Source organism: Mytilus trossulus, chromosome 11 (genome assembly GCF_036588685.1).
Source record: "Mytilus trossulus isolate FHL-02 chromosome 11, PNRI_Mtr1.1.1.hap1, whole genome shotgun sequence".
Classification (NCBI taxonomy): Eukaryota; Metazoa; Mollusca; class Bivalvia; order Mytilida; family Mytilidae; genus Mytilus; species Mytilus trossulus.
In genome coordinates, this window is record NC_086383.1 from 34,512,080 (window position 1) to 34,538,502 (window position 26,423).

Sequence of the window (26,423 nt, forward strand, 5' to 3'; positions counted from 1 at the left end):
ACAATTGATAATAGAAAATCATGTATCAAAGACTAAAATCAACTAAAACACATCCCAGGGATTTAGTATGTTAGAAGAGGGACGAAAGATACCAAAGGGACAGTCGAAACTCGTAAATCTAAAACAAACTGACAACGCCATGGCTAAAAATGAAAAAGACAAACAGAAAAACAATATTACACATGACACAACATAGAAAACTAAAGAATAAACAACACGAACCCCACCAAAAACTATTAACGTCATTTTATTTTACATTCATTTGTACTGATGATATCCTTACCATTGATTTGGTTGCATTCGTTTGATGTTATTGAGATAAAAAAATTTACCAATTGTCAGGGGAATGTCCCTTTTAAATTTCCCTATGAGATCATTTTTTTTAGACTTAACTTTTCACAAGAAAACACTGCTGTATCTATGCACTAGAGATGAATCTTAGAATATCTCTTGTTAGAATAATAATTGAAATATACACATGGAAAAAAGTATTGCAACACCTTGATTTTTAAAAACTTGAAAAATCAGCCTCTTTTTTGGATGAAATATAGTAAAATATGTGTAATATATTATTGAAACATAGTTTATGATAACATTGGCATTGAAACGAACAAAAAATATTTGAAAACAAATGATTTATATAACCACAAATTTAATACCAAAATGGAGTGTTTTTTGTACAAAAAAAATGCATTTTACAACTTTTACTGTAGTCGAACTCTACAATGTTAGACATTTCAAAATTAATCATTAGATGACTGTTCATATCATGGTTGATCGTTATACGCCAAAGAATAAGTACTTTGTGCGCAGCCTCCAATCAAACGGATAACCGCATCTAAACGTCTTCTGATTCCTGCAATAAATCGACTAATTTGTAGCTAAGGTAGCAACAACCATTCTTGATGAAGGGCATTGTTTATTTCATGATGTGTTTGAACTGGGGAGTCGTTTCGCGCACTCTCCGCCCAATAGTGTCCCAAATATGCTCGATATGGTGGAAATCTGGGCTACGGTCGAATTCCATTTGAACATTGGATCTTCCTCCACGATGCTAATTTCCAACTTTGGCGAGCACTGCACTACATTAGATACGGAAAAATGTGTGTCTGTTCGTTAGCAAAGGTCTCCGAAATGGTCTTATCGCACGATAACCAGTAGCGATGAGTCGATCCCGAACAGTTCTTGTTAAAAGGCTCCTGTATGGCCACCACTCTCTTTTAAGAATTGTCTTTTATGCAATTGGTTTCCTTTTGACCAACATTCATTATGCTTGAGTTTCCTTAGCAAATGGTATAGGGGGTCTTCATTATCTCGGAATGTCTTTAACAGCGTTTATTACCTGATTTATTATCAAATCGACTTATAGTGAAATGGTGATGACTAACAGTACGTGCAATTTTTACAGCGACATCCCTGCTTCCCTGATGCTGATAATCTGCCATTTTGCTGCAGTTAAGAGTTGTCAAGGCCCCATTATAAGGTGTCAATCACATAACTTTACATATTTGGTCATTTAAAGGGTTGAAAACAATGAGTATAAAACAACTGTGTTGCTGTTTACGGGTACAGTAGCTGCATGTGCAGATAAAAAATTATCGAGTCGATATTTATTGATTAAACTCAGGTGATACTTAAATAATGTTTAACTAGTTCTATTTTACCAAATTATATTTAAAAGAAAAGAAGAGTGTTTTTTGAATTTCAATTTAAATTTGGTGTTGCAATACTTTTTTTTCATGTGTATAAATTATGGCTGACTGAAATCTGTGCTTAATATCAAATGATTAATATGTAAATTAAAAGAAAATGGAAGAATCAATCGATTGTTAGTATGAAAACAAATGAATTTGAAAAAGATGAATAATGCATGTACATGTATGAAAGGACAAGGAAATAAAAGTATCAGAGAAAAAACCTGTGCACTTGTTACTTGCAAATGTGAAGATTATAAAAACAAAAATAGTGTAAGATACTTCATAAAATGTCATCGTGACGATTAAAGATGTATGAAAAATTAAATTTTGTTACAATTATCGATCAAATTTCTCAGTCTTCAATTAATATATAAACCTGTTAAAAAGTTTGTGAGTCAAACAATATTAAGTATTACATCGAAAAGATTTCAAATTTGCACATATCTTTAGGAAATTCCTAGAGGCAGGAAATATATTTTGTTTGTCTAATGACTTGACCATTACGTAATAATATGTATTGTTTCATCAAAGCGATGATAAATACAGATATCATGCAGTTGTTCTTCCTTTTTTTCAATTTTGGACACATCTTGCGCAGCCAAAAATAATCTAAAAGAAATTTTATCATATCTTTTGACATAATCTCACCAAATATGAAATTGTTTCTTGGATGTGCACATACTTCCAAAATCAACAATATACTTAAACTTTAACGACAAAATAATGAAAATAAAGAAATTTTACAAAATTTATCATGGTTTGTTGCCATGGAAAAATGATAGAAATCGTTAAATGTTAAAATTGATTTTATTTTCCGAATACAGTATTTGCAATCTAAGACGTTACTATATAGCAATCAAATAGCGGTCACCAACCAGTCAAGTTAGAGTTAAAATCACGTAACAAATTCGTCAGGCTTATTAGAAAATATTTGACTATTTAGACGGATCAGACCAATTGACCTTTCTGACATATTTAACTTTGATACGTCACATGATGAACTTATGACGAACTTATACAATTAGCGAAACGAATTTTGTTTTCATTTAAGCTCAGCATATCTTCTAATACTTCTGCAAATTTATAAAAATTAGAAAAGAAGGTAAATATGCTGATTAAACCAAATTTAAATATTTTAATAAAAGAAATTTGATTTATTTTTTATTTATGTTATATTTGTTCCAACCCGAAGAGTGCTAAATGGTGTATATCACGATTGATATTTTTTTTTCGAAAATGTTCTAGCAAATACAATGATATAATAATGTATTGCACTTAACGGTGTATTATTTTCACATTTATTTTTTAAGATGTTTTGTTTTAATAGAAAGGAGAGGCTTAACAATATAAACAGCATAACGTATATTTTCTCTGGTATTCTTTTTAGTTTATATAAAATAAATTAAACTATAAAAAAATACAAAAAGCCAATGACGATATACACATGATATATGATTGTTATTAAAATGAAGAAATGATTGCATTCGTACCCAACAAAAATGCATATTTATTCACATTTTTTACACAATTCCTTATCTTAAGACATTTATAATGAATGAATGCAAATGACTTGCATACTTTCTGATATTAAGAAAAAGTATTTGCATTATTTAGCAACAAAAACTTAGTATCATTTTTCTGACGTTCAGCATATTTACTAAAACCAAAAAATCAAATGGCCGTTCACAATATCTACCAATATAAAGAAAAAAAATGAATTCGTGTTCAACACAAACAAAAGTGTGTGTAATTTTTCTACTAGCATTATCAAAATGCACATACAAATTATGATTTTCAAGCTTTTAAAACAATAGTTATCAAAATTTGCATAATTTCTTTTTCCAAAAGAGGAAAAAATGGTAGTTTTAAAAACAATTCAAACAAAATTTATGCATATTAAAAGTAGAAATATGGTCAATGATTTCGATTCAAATGTAGAAATGATTGCTTTTTGTCAATAAAAACAAACGTTTAATAGCATATTTATCCTCCAATGATTCACATTTTATACAAAAAAAAACTTATTTAAGGCATGTATAATGGCTAATTGCAATTAAAGTTGCATGACTCTTGACATAAAGAAGAATTGTTAAGAATTATTTAGTTAACACGTAAAAAATTTAGTATCTTTTTCCTGACATTCATCCTATTATTAAAAAATGACCAATCCTGATATACAAGAATTACTAAAATTTAATGGCGGTTTACAATATCTATCAAAATAAAGAAATTACTGTACGCGTATTTCAAACCAAATAAATTTGAAGTATTTTTTTGTCTTGTGTTTATATATAAAATTATCATACAAAAATCTTCTTTTGATGCCTTTTTTGTTCTAAAAACATTCGCTTCTTGTTTTTTTTGGGTTTTTTTCAAAAAGAAGATAAGTTGGTATTTTTGAACAATGCGCACAACACCTACGTATATTTTCTATGACATTGGAATGGAGAAATGATCTCATTCTCATTCACCAAGAACAAGGATTTTACATATCTGTTCTTAAATTATTCACATATTATACCACATTACTTATCTATGTGCATTTTAAAAGACTTATTCAAATTGAGATTGCACTATTTCTAATATAAAAATTAAAACACAAAAATACTGAACTCCGAGGAAAATTCATAAAGGAAAGTCCCAAATCAAATGGCAAAATCAAAAGTTCAAACACATCAAACAAATGGATAACAACTGTCATATTCTTGACTTGGTACAGGCATTATCTTATGTAGACAATGATGGATTGAGCCTGGTTTTATAGCTAGCTATACCTCTCACTTGTATGACAGTCGCATCAAATTACATTGCATTGTCAACGATGCGTGAACAAAACTTACAGACACAATAGGTAAAAATGACAAAAATAGGGGTACAGCAGTTAGCATTGTGTTATCATCTTAATCACTAAAAAAACAACAAATGTAACGAAGAAGCACAAAAAGGCATACGTCAAATTTAACATCCTCATTTGGAGAAGAAATATATAATGCATTGTTAAGCGATATGAACAATTTAGCATCTTCTCAGCATATTTTATGAAAATATGATAAACAAAAAAGTACTGAAATCATACCGCCGATCATAAGTTCTATTAAGAAAGAAATTATTGCATTCTTCATAATTTTATTCAACATAAAAGTAACATTATGAAAATTCTTTTATTTTAAATTAAAAAAAAAAAAAATATGTTGCGCCCTTAAAAATAGCTATTTACAAACAACATTCAATTATCTAAAAAAAGAATATGGAAATTTAAAAAGGTAAAATTTCACTATAAGTTAGCCCAAACAACGCTATAAGTATCTTTACTTTTGTACTATTTTTATTTTCATGATCTATGGATATTAAAATGCATAATTGCTTAATTTAGTACTTATTTTAAATGATAACATTTAATTGCTTTAAAGTGGTACATTAATATTCTGAGCATGACATTATTCTGCACTTAGTTGGTAGTAATTAAAAAAAAAGAATAAGAAGTTGATCATATTATATAGATATATGTAGATATAGTATGAGTGCCAATGAGACAACTCTTCATCCAAATAACAATATAGGAAAGTAAACCATTAAAGGTTAAGGTACGGCCTTCAACACGGAGCCTTGGTTAACACCGAACAGCAAGCTATAGAGATGCATGATTAGTAATTTATATTTTAAATGTGTTATTGTGAATAATTTTATAACGAATATACGTATCTAAGGTGTCTTTATAGATGCCCGAATGTAAACACTGCGTGGTTCGTTTTACATTAGAATTGTAATTATAAACGTATCCGTTCAATCCGTGCATATCACTAATTACTGATCGATCGTTTACAGTTGTCACAGTAACTCTCATATCGTTTTTGTTGGCTTATCTGACGGATTATATTGGTGATCGATCAACGATCAGTCATCGATCAGTCAATCATCCGTCACCGATCATTCACAAACCAGTCGGCTTCACATCAAACATGTATGCCTAAGATTACAAGTTCTGTTTGACGTGATACCTTAGTGTAGTTAGGACAGCTTACAAAATATGTATGATAATTTTGAAACTTGCAATACCGTTTTAAACTAGCAAAAAAAATAGCTTTCTTTCCCCTACTCAAAATTTGAACCGAAACCGTCTATAAAAAAGAAGATGTGGTATGATTGCCAATGGGACAACTGTCAACAAGAGACCAAAATGACACAGACATTATCAACTATAGGTCACCGTATGGACTTCAACAATGAGTAAAGCCCAAACCGCATAGTTAGCTATAAAAGGCCCCGATATGACAATGTAAACAATTTAAACAAGAAAACTAACGGCCTTATTCATATAAAAAATAAACGAAAAACAAGTATGTAACACATAAACAAACGATTGTAATGGTCCTTCTTTGATAAATGCAGGGAATAAAATAAATTGTAAAGAAAAAAAGTCGATTTAACAGTTAACATATGGTTAAAGAAATTTGATTTTGCTATTGTCTATGCTCTGTCATTTACTCTTTTTAGCAGTTTATTGGCATGAGGAAGGGGGTGGGAGTATGCAGCACATACACATCCAGTGCTTATCCTGAATATGCATACATTATAGTATCAGAAACAAAAACGCTGGTATGTTTTTTCTTTTCTTTTTTTAATATTACAATTTACAAGAAAGCAACTTTGGAATGTTTCACATCATTTACCTTTTTAAAACATGATCAATTAAGCGGTAACTCAATGGTTGTCACTTTGGACAATTATATGAGGACAAGAAACAAAGGAGAAGAATAAGTAAGCATCGATGATTTCATTGCAAACCCTTTGAGTTTTTTTCCATAAAGTAGTTAGCTATTTTTGCAAATTGCAAAACGATTGTACAATTTGTTATTTTATTGAAAAAAAAGTATTTTCATGATAAAGCTCACAACAAGAGACATGCATTTAAAATTCTCGTTTACATAAAACAGATAAAAACATTTTGTCAGGGTGCGATTTACGCTATCGAGTGAACGATATATGTTATCACACTTTGAATTATCAAGGCACACTGATTAAACTGGTAACATATGTTCTACCGAATTAAAATATATAACATCATGTTGTAAAATCAAATGACTACGTTGACAAAATTATGGATTCAATTTTCGTTTTTTAAAGACAAAAAGGAAAACAAAGGACGGATGCCTCAAACATAACTGAAATCCTGCATTTACCTCCCAGTGTAATATGATTGGTGTTTTTATTTTTTTAATGTTTTGTATATCAATAAATGTCCAATGGAAAATGGTGATGTGAAGGTAAACTGATGTAAGTTTATCATTGCTCAATGTGAATAGTTTGATTAGAATTGGGTCATTATTGCATAAACTAAGTTTCATTAGAGAAAATGGTTGCTTGTTGTAACAATACGGCAAATCACTCATGCCTTCTTTCTGTTATAAAAAAACAAATAGTGTTGAAAATTTTCTGACGCGGAATTTATTGTTTATTTTCTGTTATAAGTAACTCGCAGTGTTTTGCGTAAGTTTATGAAGACCAAAGAAAACACCTTGGTCCAAACAATTTACTTTCATCCACCGTTGGTATATTTAAAGGAAAAATTATCTCTCAAAGTTTTGATAGAAACATATGCATTCACTTCATGTGTCCAAGAACTTGCCAAAAATCAGTACTTAAGTCTATGGTTATTATATGTAATTTATCTAAATGGTTTGTTATTTGTGAAATTTGGTATAAATATCATATCTTCAAAATTCAACTGATTTTCAAAAGTGAAATGCGCCACAAAAAGGACGTTCTAAACAACAAGTTTCTTCACTAACTCTGAAAAAAAACCTACATTGATCTGTCAACGAGTACACACAAACATTAAAACAAAACTAGTGTGGCTAACAAATTTCAGAAGTATAAAACATTTTCCGAATCCGAATTATTAAACTGACGCATACAAATATATGGTGAAAGTACGAAATGGTCATTCTTCATTCTGGCTTTAGCACGGTACGATATTTGGGAAACGAAATGGTGAGGGTACCAAATGACTATAACTCGGAAATATAAACACCAATCAAACATCACTTACCACAGCAGTTATTAAATTACTATCCATGAAGTACGATATGGTATACTAGTACATGTTAATATTCTACAATGTACGAAATGATTAGTGTACATTATTATGTTTCCCAGGGTACGAAATTTGGGATACGACCCGGTTAGTGTACGAAATGATTATAAATCGGAAATATAATTACATCAACCAAGCATAACTTTCTACAGCAGTCTTCGCTATTGTATATTGTTCTAGTGTTGATGTTATACTTCTGTCCAAGGTCTACTGCCCACCAATAATCTGTTTGATCCCCTAACAAGTGGCTACAAAAGGGCAGAACTAGAGATGTATGGTCGTTCTGTTCCATGTTACCATTATTAGCCAGAGAAAAAATATGATGGTTGAATATGGCCCGGCCATTTCAAGGTTGAGCTTTGTATAGTATCATTATTAAGCACTATGTTTTCCTGCAATGCTGTTAAAAAAGCACGACACCATTAACACATAAAAGAATATACATGCATAATATGATCAGTTTAGAGTTGTTTTCTTTTTAGAAAGTCTCTGTTAAAGAGAAATCAGAAGTTTAACCAGCTGGGACATTTGAAATGAGTTTAACAAGATACAAATGATAGTCCTTAAAAAAAAATTAATTGTAAATATAAAATTTTGAAAAATTGTCAAGAAACGTTGTGCTTACCAAATGTGTGCAAAAGACCCCAAAATATAATCCAATATTTCAGGATCCTCATAGCTTTATTTCTGAAAAGAAAATAATTATATTTCAATGAAGACATGATTTAAATATTTGCATTGTATTGATCATAAGACGCCAATGATAAGATGGCAATCGATCAAGATTTAAAAGACAGAAGAAGGAGTTAAATGTGTTGTTATGGATTGAATTTCCTGGTCTTTTATTCAATTTTATAATATATAAACCACTCAATAATAAAGAGATTACATCGTATAACAGACTGAAAGTGGTGACATATTCGTTAAATGAGTACAATCGTAGAACAATGTACAAACGTCTATGAACAGCATGCGAACCATTTTTGAATGCACTGTTTATACAAATAAATATCTTATTTTAGGAATGGATTGTTAACGCACTTATGGAAAAACCGCTTCACAGATGATATCGGATATGTTCCTTACGTCATAACTACAATCCCTTTATCTTTCATGAGTTTGACTGACCGAATTAGACTATTTACCGGAGTTGTAATCACATGAGCAACACGACGGGTGCTGCATGTGGAGCAGGATCTTTACAAGGTGAAAAATATAAATATATTATGCATTACTAAATTTTAAATACGTATCGTCTACTGTTTCCCAAATATTCTCCGATTAGTCGTCCTCTTCCAAGAAAATATGGTGCACAATTTCACAACGTTCACAAACCAGGAAGTTGATATATTGAAAACCCCTAACTTAAAGTTATCATTCTGATTATTTTTCTAACACAATGATGATTTAGTTTAAGTTATAAAATCTGATATACACATTTTAATTCAGCAATGTTTGTGTTCCTACGTATACAAATTATATTTAATAATATAAAACTTTTAAAAGTAATATTTACATATTAGTGTTTGTGTATTAAGTATAAACATTGACATCTAAAGTCAGTAAAAATGTGTCTGCACTAGAAGTCATTTCGACATTTAATGTATCTTCGGTGATGCTAGAGACCAAAAAATAGATGTAGAAAATAATCATAACATCAAAATGACAACATTATAAAATAGAGGTAGATGATAATTATAACATCAAAATGACAACATTATTAAATAGATGTAGATGATAAATACTTTTCCATAGTTTGTTATGTGTTGTAACCCTGTCGTGTAACGTTGTCAATTAAATGTTATATTTGATACGTTTCCCTAAGATTTAGTTTGTAACCCGGATTTGTTTTTTCTCTATCTATATATGAATTTGAACAGCGGTATACTACTGTTGCCTTTATTTGACCAGGCTTATTCCAGCCAGTCTAGATATCTACACATGTTAACAGTTATCAAACCCTATCCGTTATTTCGGTCAGATGTTTACAATAAAATATATAGATTAAAAGAGCTTCACATAACATCGAAATATTAATACTATAACAAAGCAAAAGAGAGAAAAGTGCATGAAAGTTAGACGAAAGCCGATAATAACGAATACAACATGATGTTACGTTTCTATGCCTTATAGATCAATCAGGACACACCTGACATGATTTAGTAATGAGACATTGTCAAATTTCAGGGGAAAATATGACTTTGTAGAATGCAAAAGTATAAGTATCAATTGATTGTAAAAATGTACAAGTACATACATGTACGTGTTTGTGAATAACACTAATATTTAGATTTGTTTTTAATGTACTGATATCAAAATTGATACTAATACCGATCAAATCAATACTGTAAGATAGACTTACAATTACAGTAACTGTTTTGATTAGTTTATTAACGCGGGTAGACATGGGGTATGGGCGACAACTCTTACTCATTTATTGACAACCCTAAGTGCGTTTAAAAACATCCCTTATTGAATCAGTGATCAAGCATTTATATGAGGCTCGTATTGGAGTTCCCTTGTGACGAATTTCGGTAAAATTTCATGCCAAATGACTTTAATGGTGATCTTTGGTGCATGATGATAAAATATACATTTTCGAATTTTGGTAGACATTAAAAAGTCGACTGATTTTGTCGAATCTCGTTTATTTTTTTTCAAAAATAACAGTATCGATAATTATTTGAGACGTTTTTAAAACACAATAAGGATATTTTAAAGAATCACAGTAACGTTTTAATCAAATTGCGTATAGCGATAGCCGAACATAACCGTTTGATGCCTGACAGTCATGGGCATTCGTTCCTGCTTACATTGTTAATATTTGGCTGTGTTATTCACCGCTAATTATTAAATTAAGGAACAAATGTTCTAAGCTTTAATAAGCAAGATATTTTGGAAAGCTAGAGAACAAATCATACGCCAAACACGATAAGGATTTTTTGAAAAATTACAGTAACATTTTGTCCAAATTGCGTATAGCAATAGCCAAATAATACCGTTTACCGTATAGTACCCTCTTACAATGTTTACATTTGGCTGTGGAAATGATGCAGGCAGATGAAGGATAATTGGAAATGTGTTGACATGAATACCAATAATGTTGTCATTTATATAAATTTCCTGTTAACAAAACTTTGAAGTTTTCGAAAAACTAAGGATTTTCTTACCCTATACTTAGATTACCTTTGCCGTATTCAGCACCACTTTTGGGATTTTGGGTCCTCAATGCTCTTCAACTTTGCACTTATTTGAATTTATATAATTTTATTTGAGCGTCACTGATGAGTCTTATGCAGACGAAACACGCGTCTGGCGTACTTAATTATAATCTTTGTACTTTTGATATCTACTTATACACCACCAATAATAAAATGAAGGAAGACATGTTTTAAGCTTTAATAAGCAAGAGATGAGAAGGTAGAAATTTACCATTCATAGATATGAGAAGTTCTTGTGTAAGTCCCAATGAAACAACTTTCCGTCCAAATCATATGAAATGCATAAAAAAGTACTGAGAAGTTCTAAAATTACCATAATGTCGTGTTGCATTATTTCGAAAAAGGCATAAGACAATGTAAGACAGTTCGATTTGAAAAAAATGAATAGAAGAATGAAGTTATATGGATTTAGTTCTAAACTATTGGTTATATATTGTTGTTGTTTTTAAATATGGACGGCACTATTCTATGCGATATTTATCAGACTAAAATCCTCTTCATATAAATTCTCATCGAATGTAAACCTGTCAGATGAGTTGCGACGGAAGAAACTCGACCTTATGCAAATTCACACATTTAAAATAAATATTAGTAATTGTATACTTTTAATGGTAAATAAATATTCAAGGTCGAAAATGGTGAAAATTGTGATTTTTTGGCTATTTGTAAAGTGTCACACCCTCATATTTTTTTCTAATAAAATTTTAGAAAAATATTTTTTTGTTTTCATTTTGCTTTTCCATATGTACTATCTGGTAAATAATTCATTTGATTTTGATAGAAGTACGTTCGGACCATTTTGCATGGTTTTTCTGTGAGACTTGCATTTAAGAGTTATGACATCGTTTATCCTTAAGAACCAAAAGAATGTCAATGCTGTCATACAATATTACAATAAATGTAACACAATGGCGCATGTATATGCAAACACGGTGAGTATATCTAGAATACGAGATGAATTCATAATTGTTTTTTACAAAAGGTCGATTTCCATCCGACTCAGCTCAGATTTCAAATTAAGCCTGTATCTCTGATTAAAAATCAATTAAGATGAGATTTTCGACAAATCTTTAGGCCTTTTGAAGCTCAAAAGTATGACTTCATCAGATAAGATTTCTGCACCAAATCTGTAAATCCAAACATATATAGGATTTTTGTACGCTCCATTACGGAATAAATGTTATAAAATCAATAATTTCTTATGAGTCATCTGCTTATTGCATTTTTTATTCAAAAATTGAATGCTTCTTTTTGTAACTTCATTTGGGGTGTAAAAGAGTTGACCGAAGTTCATTTTGTATGAAGTGCGGAACCTTTGGTTTTTCCATTTGAATGGTTTTAAACTAGTCATTGTTGGGGCTCTTTTTAGATTGCTGTTCGGTGTGAGCACTACTACAAATTGTAACTTGGATGGAGAGTTGTCTTATTCACACTTATACCACATCTTCTTATATCTATATATAAAATTGAGAATGGAAATATATATAAGCCTCATTATTACATATCAAATTTTATTTGTTGTCTCGTGTTAATTATTTTCAATCTTTTTGGTTCATATTTATCAATTTCGTGATTCAAATCAATTTTGTTTGAATAATAAACCTCAAGGGTGTTTGCTCTTTTACTTTTTGAATTTTTTCCAGATTTTCGGAATCCTCTGGTTTTATCCATGTATTAACATTAAACAAAATTGCCTACTAACCCCTTCTTCTCTCTATTTTTTATAACATATTATTTGAGAAGCCATATTTCAAAATCTTATGAAATCCTTATTATTTTTTCATAGTTTTTTAACCAAAAAAGGTACCAATGTTTAGTGAAAGAAAAATCTAGAGAGAATTATTTCCGCCAAATTTTCAATGACTTATATCTGCTTTTTTAGTTTCTTTATTTTTACACTTTCAATTTATTACAGTTTTTTCAAAAAGCTTGTTATTTTTAACAGAGTAGCGACCATCCTTAAAAACAATTTAATTAAATTCGACAGGTCTATAGTTTCAGTAGATTTTAATAATAATGATACCAAAGATTTATATCATCCGTCTTCCTTTTTTTTTTATAAAGATTTTTTTTTAAACACATCATTTGGTCATGAAAAAAAAACATATACAAATATATGTTCTTGTACTAAATCGATTATAGATATACCGATAAGTGAAACAAACCTTACCACAACTTTGGCCTGGGTGTTATGTGTCAAACACAGTTACTGGTACTTTTATATGGTGGTGTAATATTGAAATTAAAAGAATAATGCATACCATTTTGATCAATCATTATTTTCTTTCAAAAAAAATTTGCATCTTGTTTAAAGTGATATGTTATAGACCGGTTGTTGATTAAAAGACATCAATTAAAGCTACATGAAAACTATTCTACGTCAATAAATTGTTGTGTAAGTTTTAAATATCTGCTGGGAGTTTATTCTTGTTAATGCACATACTTCCGGGTTCAATGCGTTTAATATTCTGTTGCCATAGTACAAGTAATGTATAAATTTTTACCATACTGTATTATATTGATTCATTAGTGTTTATAACAAACGGTGTATGATTGACAAAGGGAAAACTTTCTACTAGAATCAAAATGACGAAGAAGTTAGTATATATAAGTCATAATGAGCAAAATATATACCACACTGCAAGCGTTTTAAAATCCCTTAAATGACAAATGTGAAACAGGCCAAACAAAACAAAACACAACACAACGTCCTGATCTATATACATATATTACAACCACTACATAATAAGATGCATGGAGACTGCACATTTGGGTTGCTCATTTTGAGGCTTGAATGTTGATATGAAAGTCTTACATATCTGCACACTATATAGTTTTTTTTTTTAAAGGCTTACGTCATCAGATCGATACAAAAGACAAAAACGGCTCATATAAAAGTGTTCATAGCTTAATTAGCTTATCCTTTATACCTTATTACTTGAACTTTACGTCCTGATTGGACACTGTATCATCAACATTAACATTTATAAGATTTTATATAAATCTATTAGCGTCGTTGGATGAGCAAGCCGGTTTGTGAAATCGGTAAAGAAATTCACAAATATATGATACCGAAAGCTGACCTATGCTCTATTCTTCGTGCCTCTTTCTATATACAGTTTCTGGTAAGTTATATAATTTTATATTATCGTATGGAATGCAATTAGTAACGTCAATCATGTCTTTTATGTACCACTTTTCTTTTTTTTAGCAAATCTAAGGTCTCATTGTTTCGCATGTTTAAAGCAGCAATGCTCTTAATCGTCAAGCACAGAACGCTCCCTTTTCGTAATGTTAAAGTTTAACGTGTTAAATAGCCCGTCATTTGTATTGTCATTTTCCTTGACTTTCATATAATGAACGCGTAAAGAGTCGTTAACGTAACCTCGTTTTTTAGTAATTTTATCTTTAAGGATGTTTGTTTAAAAACAATAAGATTATACAAAAAAGACAGTTTCTGAACAATAGAGTTTAAAAATATAAGAATTGTGTTTTTTTTTTAAATATAAGCCTTGGTAATTTTCCTTGATCTTATACCCTCTTGATTTTAAATGGTTTATATGTTAACCTTTATTTTTTCTGAACCAATAAAAAAATTAAAAAAAAGATTTTAATACATTTTGAAATTTATTTATTTTTTCAAACTGTTTGAAACATCGAGTATCAAATTTGAATTCGCTCGATATAACTGTTAGAAATAAACTCCCTTAAAATCGGTTAAAACTAAAAACTAGCAGAAATATTATAAAAAATATCATTTACACATATTTACAATTCTAGACAGATATTTACAAAAAAATTGTAAATGTTTTGCAAGCAGGCTGAAGAGATTAATGCAGTGCTTTTAACATGGATCTGTAGTATGCTAATATTAAACCCACCCCGATGTTTCAATGAAGTTATTAATATGAAAATACTCAACATTATTTCCTCTCGTGTAAAAAAATATACTAGTACTGCTCAAATTATAACCTTATTGCTTGAACTTTGAAAAGAAAATGTACCTTCTGATTTGGAAACCTTAATGTACGGTTATAACATGTTTAATATGTTAATTTTCACAAAAGTTCATAATTGAATTTAAGGTACTAATTGCTTTTCATAGTATATAGACAGTATGGTTTACTGTATACAGATTTATAGCGTATTAACTTGTTGTTTACCGCGAGTGAAATTGTTCCAATTTATCAAAAGACATGGATCATTTAATTTGATTTTATATTGATAATATCCTATCCGTCATGTCTATTGACAAATATGATTTAATCAAGTTGCTTTAAAACAAAAACTAACCCTTAGAGTGAACATGTATTCCCAGTTCAAAAAAGCGTACTTGGTTTATCTTAAACATGTTAAATACGGTAAACTCGACTTCTAGAAATCAATATTCTTGTTTATTTTTACTTCTCCATATTAATAGTGTATACACTGTTATTAATATGTATTTGAGTTTGTTTAAGTTTATATATAAAAAAGAAGATGTGGTATAATTGCCAATGAGACACCTATCCACAGAAGACCAAAATGACACAAACATTAACAACTATAATAGGTCACCGTACGGCCTTCAACAATGAGCAAAGCTTATACCGCATAGTCAGATATAAAAGGCCCCGATAAGACAATGTAAAAAAATTCAAATGAGAAAACTAACGGCCTTATTTGTGTAAAAAAAATAACGAAAAACAAATGTGTAACACATAATCAAACGACAACCACTGAATTATAGGCGCCTGACTTGGGACAGGCACATACATAAATAATATGTTAAGTTTGTTTAAGTTTGTTTGGTTATTGATAATTTGTATTTTACGGAGAAGACGTTCTACATAGATATAGGAAGATGTGGTGTGAGTGCGAATGAGACAACCCTCCATCTAAATAACAATTTAAAAATTAAACCATTATAGGTTAAAGTACGGCCTTCCACACGGAGCCTTGGCTCACACCAAACAACGAGCTATAAAGGGTCCCCAAATTACTAGTGTAAAACCATTCAAATGGGAAAACCAACGGTCTAATCTATATTAACAAAACGAGAAACGAGAAACACATATATATTACATAAACAAACGACAACTACTGTACATCAGACTGTACATGTTCTTATATGTCTAAGTTCCCAAATGTATGTCTCATCCTATTGTCAATGTTCTGGTTTTATTTAGATTGCAAATATTTTTAACTAGCTATGTGGTGTTTACCTGTCAAAATAGAGGGAAAAACAGGCACATTAAAATGATACATTGTCGTTATAATTAGCTAAATTCAAATATATGTAATGTTATAAAACTAGAGGCTCCAAAGAGCCTGTGTCGCTCACCCTGGTCTTTTTTAATATTAAACAAAGGACGCATTTGAACTCATGACAAAATTGTGTTTTGGTGAAGGTGATGTGTTTGTACATCTTACTGTACTGAACATTCTTGCTGCTTACAATTATTTCTATCTATATTGAACTTGGCCTAAGAGTTTCAGTCGAAAATGTTAAATAAAATTTACAAATTTTATGAAAATTGTTAAAAATGTACTATAAAGGACAATAACTCCCTATGGGGTCATTGACCATTTTGGCCATGTTAACTTAGTTTTAGGTCTAACACTGCTGTACATTGTTGCTGTTTACAGTTTCTCTCTTTCTATAATAATATTCAAGATAATAACAAAAAACGGCAACATTTCCTTAAAATGACTAATTCAGGGACAGCAACCTAACAGCAGGTTGTCCGATCTATCTGCAAATTTCATGGCAGATTGATCTTGACCTGATAGACAACTTTATTCCTTGTCAGATTTGCTCTTAATGCTTTGATTTTTTAGTTATAAGCAAAAAACTGCATTTTACCCCTATGTTCTATTTTTAGCCATCTTTTGGCGGCCATCTTGGTTGGTTGGCTGGGTCACGCCACACATTTTTAAACTGGATACCCAAATGATGATTGTGGCCAATTTGTATTAATTTGGCCTGGCAGTTTCAGAGGTGACGATTTTTGTAAAAGATTACTAAGATTTACGAAAAATGGTTAAAAATTGACTACAAAGGGCAATAACTCCTAAAGGGGTCAACTGACCATTTTGGTTATGTTGACTTGTTTGTAGATCTTACTTTGCTGAACATTATTGCTGTTTACAGTTTATCTCTATCTATAATAATATTCAAGAAAATAACCAAAAACAGCAAAATTTCCCTAAAATTACCAATTCAGGGGCAGCAACCCAACAACGGGTTGTCCGATTCATCTGAAAATTTCAGGGCAGATAGATTTTGACCTGATTAACAAATTTGCCTCATGTCAGATTTGCTCTAAATGCTTTGGTTTTTGAGTTATAAGTCAAAAACTGTATTTTACCCCTATGTTCTTTTTTAGCAATGGCGGCCATCTTGGTTGGTTAGCCGGGTCACGCCACACATTTTTTAAACTAGATACCCCAATGATGATTGTGGCTTAGTTTGGTTTAGTTTGGCCTGGTAGTTTCAGAGGAGAAGATTTTTGTAAAAGTTAACGACGACGGACGACGGACGCCAAGTGATGAGAAAAGCTCACTTGGCCCTTTGGGCCAGGTGAGCTAAAAAGGAGAGAGCATCCTTAATCGTCATAAAGGGTATTTATTCGATCCTTATTCTAACATATTATTGTTTGTTATGGTATTAATCATGTCTAAAGGGGGAGGATTGAAATACATAAAACAATTTAAAAACCTGATACATGTTCAACGTCGGTCGAATACATATATAAAAACGTCAAAGCATCATCTTCGCTAGACGAGGGTTACGATCTAGTACCTTTCTCTCTATCCTTGGCAGATTGAGATAGATATTGATTTCTATTGGTTGCAGTTGTAACTAGCTACATCCAATCAAACAACACATCTACGATAACCACGAGTAAATGTATCAATTGTAAATAAACAATTGCCACGTGAAGATTGTGTAACAATTTTTTATCCCGAAAACGAACAACGGTAATTTTTTTCTATTGTATTATATTCTCTAATAAGCCTCCTATGAAGTTTGTGACATCAATTCATACGAGATCATTACATTTAATAGGGTATATACTATGTTCTATTGATGTTTTGGGGAATCTGAGACACAGATTTTGATGTCGAACTGTGTTGTACTAGCATTTATAAAATATTGTGGAATGCCATGTATAGCAAAGAAGCTAAATTCGTTCAAGTGTGGACATCACAATATAGCAGCTAATTGCATTACAATTAATCATGTCATAATGAAATTATCATATCTGAAAGATTAATCTTTCTCCTTTCTTTTGGTACCTAAGTTTAAACAAATTAAAGACGGATGAATTGAATCTTATCAATTAAAATTGTTGTATTGTGTTACCTTTAAATGCAAATATCAGATTTTAAAATTCTTTCTAAACGATCGCTGTGTTTAAAAAAAAACAATACTAAATAGGTATCAAAGGTTGTTTTCAAATACCTCGATAACATGTCTTATGAAGGTTGTGTGTGACATTATGCACCATATGTTCTTTGTTGCGGATTTATTGGAGAATCTTTGGACCTAACAGGATAAAACAGTAGTAGGGTTGTGTAACAATATATGGAGTACATATGATCCATAACTCATACGCAAGCAGCAAAGAGTTTAATGTGAAAACAGTATAAGATGCGGATTTGACATTAAGCTGTGCCTCATATATTCATTTTTTACATGGTTAGGCACTCGAAAGGGGAAAATGATGGGTCCAAATTCGTCAAAAATCATTGAATACATTATAACAATTGCTAAACAAAAATACTTTTCAAATTTATAATTTAACAATGAGCACTATAATCATTTGCAGAAATCTGGGTTTTTTTCTTTCCTGTAGTTATGTAATAAGGATTTGACAGAGAAAATGACATAAAAGTATGGTTGCCCTTTAATTAAAATAGTATATTAAATATAAGCAAATTTCATCATTTAAGCATTTTCGGAAAAATGTAGGGAATATTTTTACCTCAGGTCAATAATATATTTTGACAGCTGCAATACACAATTTAAGCACTGTCTTAACAGTAGCATTATGATAAACACTGATATATATCATCTAAATTAATAAACTTGCATAATTTTTAGCTATGTTTTGAATATAAATAGCTATATGAAGATGGCGCTTCATAAACACACCATTGAATATTTTTAACCAAAGCATATTTTGCAAAAAAGTAGTTGCCATAAAGGTATAAAGTTTACAAAAGTTCAAGTCAAAATAATAATATTGCATTTTGACCCTCTTGCGTTGGTTAATGGCAGATTCACACAATATTATATACAAAAAAATCTCTGAAACCGATATTATCAAGATGCTTGATTTTTTGATTGACAACATATTTGTTACGTTCGGAGGACATGTTTTTCACCAGACTGTCGCCATCCCAATGGGGAACAAACTGTGCTCCTCTACTTGCCGACTTGTTCCTTTATTATTATGAGGCTGATTTCATGCAGGAACTTCTTAGGAAGAAAATAAGAAGTTAGCAATATCCTTTAACTCTACTTTCCGCTATATAGATGACGTTCTTTCACGCAACAATTCAAAATTTTGTGACTATGTGGAACGCATCTATTCCATCGAATTGGAGATAAAGGATACTACAGATACAGTTAAGACAGCCTCATATCTTGACTTACATCTAGAAATTGACAATGAGGGTCGGTTGAAAACAAAACTTAACGACAAAAGAGATGATTTCAGCTTTCCAATTGTGAACTTTCCATTTCTAAGTAGAAACATTCCAGCAGCACCTGCATACGGGGTATATATCTCCCAATTGATACGATATTCCCGTGCTTGCATTTCCTATCATGATTTTCTTGATAGAGGGTTACTGCTCACAAGGAAGCTATTAAACCAAGAGTTCCAAATGGTGAAGTTGAAATCATCCCTTTGTAAATTTTACGGACGCCATCATGAGTTGGTTGACCGTTATGGAATAACCGTTTCACAAATGATATCGGATATGTTCCTTACGTCGTAACTACAATTCCCTTCCCTTTCGTGAATGTGATCTACCGAATGAGACTATTTACCGGATTGTAATCACATAAGCAACACGACGGGTGCCACATGTGGAGCAGGATCTGCTTACCCTTTCGGAGCACCTAAGATCATCCCTATTTTTTAGTGGGGTTCGTGTTGTTTATTTTTTAGTTTTCTTTGTTGTGTCGTGTGTACTATTGTTTTCTGTTTGTCTTTTGCATTTTTAGCCTTGGAGTTGTCAGTTTGTTTTAGATTTATGAGTTTGACTGTCCCTTTGGTATCTTTCGTCCCTTTTTTATATACATGCGGGGAAAAAGAACCTAGAAGTAATACTATGGTATTACAACATTCCTTTTTGATGTGATCGAGCATTTTTATTCTTTTATCAAATTTCTTCGTTTTACCTATACGTTATTGTTAATAGTAAGTGCATAAATATTCCATTCCTAAAATAAGATCTTTACTTTTGTTATCAGTGCTTTCAAAAATGATTCGTAGGCTGTTCATAGACTTTTTTACATTGTTCTATGACTTTATCTGTTAAGTTATGAATATGTAATTTTTTTCGGTCTGTAATACGATGTAATCTCTTCATTATGTAATAACTTATTTATTGAATGTATAGATAAAAGACCAGGAAATCATTCAATACCAATCCTGTTCATTCGCTGAAACATTAAACAGGTTAAAACCTGTGTTCTATTTTTTAAATCCTCACTGATTGCCGTGTGATAATTGACGGCTGATCAAAAATACAATGCCAGTATTCAAATACTGTCTTCATGGTTATATTGCTATTTGCTTTGAAATTTCTGGAAATTCAGCTATGCGGATTCTAACCTACTGGATTATTTTTGGGGGTCTTGTACACCCTTTTGGTAAGCAAAACATATCTTAATAGTAATTTGTCAGAATTTGAAATCTATCATTTAAATTAAACCAATATAATTGTTTTCCGAAAGATTTCACAGAAATATCTCCCTACTTGTTTGATTTATTTCAAATTTGCAAATTGGTTCTGATTGTGATATCTCTATTACAGAGACCCTATCAAGTGAGAACAACTTTTAAAAAAGCTGATATTATACATGTTGTATTTGAAATAAGTTTGATTTGGCTTTATTTTATGTCATTTCTGGTTTATAGTTCTTCAATCTTTTCGGTCCTAACACATCATTGACTGTAAAAAAAAATCGACTTTGGGCGTTTCTAATGAAAGTAACCCCAAAAGACATTCGGAAGCATGTAATGTATAAAGTGTTCTCATTCCTTTTTATCTTTGAGCAGCATCAAAGGAAAACATAGCGCTGAATAAAGACACAAGGCAAAGCTCGAACAGAAGTTCGTTTACGGGTTCTTCTCTAGCTAATGATGGTTTCTCGGAAAATGACTTCCATTCATGCCGATCAGCTTGGTATTTCTCTTTCTGCAGCGAAACGTTGGAGAATCAAACCGAATATTGGTGGGCAGTAGACCTTGGACAAGTGTTTAATATTAACACCATTACAATATACTTATACAAAGAAGAAGACTGTTGTAAGTAATGTTTGATTGATGTTATTATATTTCCGAATTATAGTCATTTCGTACCTTAACAGTATCGTACCCCCAATTTTCGTTCCCTGGCAAAAGTCAAAATAGAGATTTCAAATGAAAAGACTTAGTCGACATAACCGACATAACCAACGTATTTCGTCCTATTGCATTGAAGCAAGACGGAGAGGAGCACACACTGCATGCATTTTTAGCACTTTTCACAGGCATGTTTTGCTCGTATAGACGTGATGTAAAAATAAACCACAAATACTTTTTTTAATCTTTAGATATCTTGAAATAAAATTTTGAATGATTTTATGACACAGCTATTTTAATGGAATAAGTAGGCTAGCAAATTATAATAAAATGCCCCCATCATTTCTTGTCATTTAACTTGACCCATATTTCAGTTCTTCTAAAAATTTGAATTTAAAAAACCAGCAAGTGAAAATTTAGCATGAAAATATTAGAATTATGAAATCCGAAACAAGGTTATCTTTTTGTTTTGTTTTTATAAGTTTGAACGTTTAAAAGTAGATTCCAACAAACACGAATGAAAAAGGTGTACGCGACTAACTTTTTTTTATAATTATTTTGGTAGATTTTATTTCATGATAATTTGACGTTGACAGAAATTCATGTTATTTATACATTTATAAATAACACTACTGTTTCGTGTTTAACTAAAAACATGCATGGGACGAGGGTATTTGTAGACCTAAAAAAAAAACATGCATTCGAAGATACAGCAGAAGAGGGGGTACTCCTCCGTTTCGATCGCCAAATAATTTAGCAAATTGTTAGTATTAAAACGTCCAGAATTTGGTTTGATTAAATGCGTTTAACAGCGCTCAACCCTCTTGATATAAGAAGAAAAAACCTGTAAAATTCAGTTTGACATATAGCTCAAGTAATAAAATTTGAATTAATCCCAAAACAATAAACAAATAGGATGAGAGACACCTTCACTGCTGATATCATGCATGCATATTTCGTACAGTTTAACTCTATATACAAATATATACATCTAAGGCGAGACAAAAAAAATGGAATTCAAAACCTGTTTAATCAATGTGTGATGTCTATTCTGATTGTATTATTAAGAGTTGTCTTAATCCAAAAACAACTATACCAGTATCAAGCCTAAGTAAAAGTACATTTTAAAAAAGAATTACTGTAAAGACTGAAGTGGTATTATAGTTTTCTTAAAAATGAAGTAGGTATGTGAACATGGTAAAGGTGGATCCCTACAGATATAGCAATTTTTTTTCACCATTGAATTTTTCTTAATAATAGTATGTCACCAGACTCGTTTCCATGGTAACGGTCACCAAAGTTGGAACATCATGTGTATGCATAAATACATACCTGATGTAGAAACTCTGAATTTTTTTCAAGCCTTTGAAAGTATTTTGAAAATTTGTTTTTCATTTATTACAAAATTATTATTTAAAATTTAAATAAAACACAATTAATGGCAGTTTTATTCATTTTCATTGATTTCGGCTCCAATTTCATCAGCACTGCTCCACAAAAAAACACAGACTTTGTTAAAAATTTCTATTTTTCTTAAATTTCCAAAAAATGGTCCAATGAATATTTTTTTAAATTTGACATAAGATGGTCATAACGATGAGCTTTAAAAAGAAATCAAAAACGTTTTTGTGACCCTAACGAAACAGTGATCAACAGCAGTTTCTTTTGTATATCTTTCATAATCGGTGATCAAAGTGAGACATAAGTTGTCATATCCTTTGTTAACCTAACACAGAATAATACAGTTTCACAAGGCAATCAAATGAGAACAATTTTTCGGTTTCTATGAACAACGGTTACCATGGCAACAGGACAAAAAAGTTGGAAAATTCAAGTTTTTGCAATTTCTGATGTGCAAGAGTTACAACCTAACAGACCATAAGAGTTCAAATACCATGATTTCAAAGCAACAACACATGACTTGTATGTAAATGTAAATAAATATTATGAAACATTGTAATGCAGCTTATATTAGCATTACTGTGGTCTAAAATGAGCAAAATAAATTACTCAGAAGTTAGCAAAAATTACCAAATATTTTTTTTATTATCGATTCATAAATAACAGTCATGCAAGTAAATGGATTAAAAAAAAACTTTGTCACCTTTTCCTCAATTAATGATTTAAGTTTGAAGAAGCATAATGATAATGCATAATATATTTCAGTTGTCATAGTAACATAACCAAAAAATGATAAAATTATAACTTTAAAAAAAAAAGAAATTGAAGTATCAAATGTTTATTAGTCTTCATGACTATCTGATTAAAAAAACTTCTACAAATCAGGACAATAAAAGAATTTGAGTAGGCAGCTTTTTTCTGGGTAGGTAGCGTTTGGGCAAACAAGCCTATTATTTATTATGTTCTCAAAATAATGATAAAAAAGCTATTTCTTTTAAGGTGTAATACCACCATTGATTTTTCCCTATTTGTCTTTGTTAAATTGGCACTTTTAAAAAAAATGTACAGTATTTACCTTTATTTCAACCAAAGAAATACTTTGCATGTATAAAGTTTAATCCTTTCCAGTGATACAGTGAAAATTTCACACTACATTTCATTGCATATAAGAAAGTAACCAACACGGGAAGTAAACAACCCAATTTTTACACTGTTATTTACTGGTTACCTGCTTTGTTAGCTATGTAACCTTAACGTTCCAAAATATTTTATAAGACCATCAAATAAAAAAAGAATGATGCTTTCAGACTTCCAACATACATATTTAAGACTCAAATTTTTTTTAGAGCATTGAAACATTGAAATGCAGGTTTAATTTTCTACAACTGTCAAATTTAAGGGAATATTTTTTTAGGCCTACTTTCGTATGCAACAGGATGCGACGAACCATGATTTGGTGGTATTACACCTTAATAAAAAAAAAACTATAAAACCACTCACATCGAAACTGAGAAAAAAAATCATATTCCATATAATAACAAGAGCATTGCTAAGTTTGGCATCCTCTTACCATAGACGACTGTTGCTTTCACATGGTGTTTAGAATTTACAGTGTCTACTTTCACCTTGACATTTGGGAATATCTTTTCTATTAATTAAGTTAAAGCCTAAATTCTTTAAATTTACCTGTATTACTTTCATAGTTTCAACCAGTACCAAACATTTGCCATTCTGCAACAAAACTAGCTTCAACCTAATGAAAAAAATAGTAACAAATATATATAAATGAAAGTGCACGCAGTGTTCCAATACTATAGCTAAAACATATTACATTTAAAATTAACTGGAAACTCAGGCTGTTAACAATGAAATTATAATAATAATATGTATAAAGACTTTCAAAACCAAATAGGTTTCATTAAATTTGTTGAAATTATACATTTATATAGATTTCATTTAAAAATACAAATGTAACTAATTCTAGTTTAATATTTTTGTTGAAACAAAATATGTCATGTTCTATACATGAAAGTCTTGAAGTAAACATAACAATGCTTTACCACAAAATTGATTTGAAATATTGACCCTTTACTTGAAATTATTACCAAGATCTGTTAATTCATGTTTATGACTGCTAAAGTGCAAATATGAATATAATTATGGTCCTCACTATACTTTATATCTACTTAGGAAAATTATAAAAAAAAAATACTTTGAAATTATATAACTAAAGGTTTAATTACCTTCCTATTATTCATTATATTAACCATGTTTAAAACTGATTCTTCTTTTGAATTTATTTACTGGATTCTTTTGCAACTGCAATTATTTTCTTTCTAGTTTCATTCTTCTTTTTCTTTTAGTATGGCTGATGAATTCACAGAAAGTACATTCAATCCATTAAGGAAATTGTTGAAATATGTGGCACAAATTCCTATATGTATCGATGTATATCATTTGCATTTGTTTACTTTTTTGATTCTTATTTTATTTATGGTAATATAATTGCTACCAAACTTTACAAAAACCAACCCTTTTGGATGCAAAATTAAAAAGCCCCTTATATTTGTATGTATAGATGTCTTTGTGTTCATTGCAAAAATGATAAATAACTTTCAGGGGCAAAATTCCAGAGAAATTACGAAGTCCAGCTTCATACAAAATTTGGGCAGCACTTCCCCTCAAAATAAAGCTTTTTACCCTCAAACCACATGAACCCCAGACCCTAATAGAGAGAATTGAAGAAAGAAAAAGAAAGGTGTGGGGCAGGTTCATTTATTCAAGACATGAAACCATACACCTTCTTCACCCAGTAAAATGTGTAAAGAGAATATACATGTATAATAAAGAGAAATTAAACTTTCTTACCATGTTCAGCTTTTGAATTGATAACAACTTCACCAGTCCCACTTTTTTTTCTCGTTTATACACTGTTACACATGTATGATATGCAGATTACATGCACTGCAGCTTCAACGATATGGTATGGACAAAATGCCCTACAGCCTCCACCTCCTGGTCCAAGCCTTGAAGGTCGTTTTTCTGTTCAAAGGCTGTATTCGCAGGGGACAGTTTTACATCTTAACGAACATATTCTGCGCTACGTGATCAGCCAGAACTAGCCGTCGCCCATTTTTCCAGGTTTCTTCAAACGAAAGATCACTGTATGTGATCGGACGCCGAATTTCTCCAACTTCCAAAAACGTATATCATATGATCTTATAAGTTGAAAATAATTTAAAACTGTGTGAACTTGCAGGCTGAAGCTATTCATAATCTTTACTTTAAAAGAACGCATGCATTTATCCTGTATGGTAAACCTTCCTTTCTTCTGAGCGATGAACTGTAACTTGGAAGTTGTTTACACACGTTGTCAACAGACGACAGCGGAACTGTTAACGTGACCTATATTTACAGGCGATATATCCTAATTTTTGTTAACGGG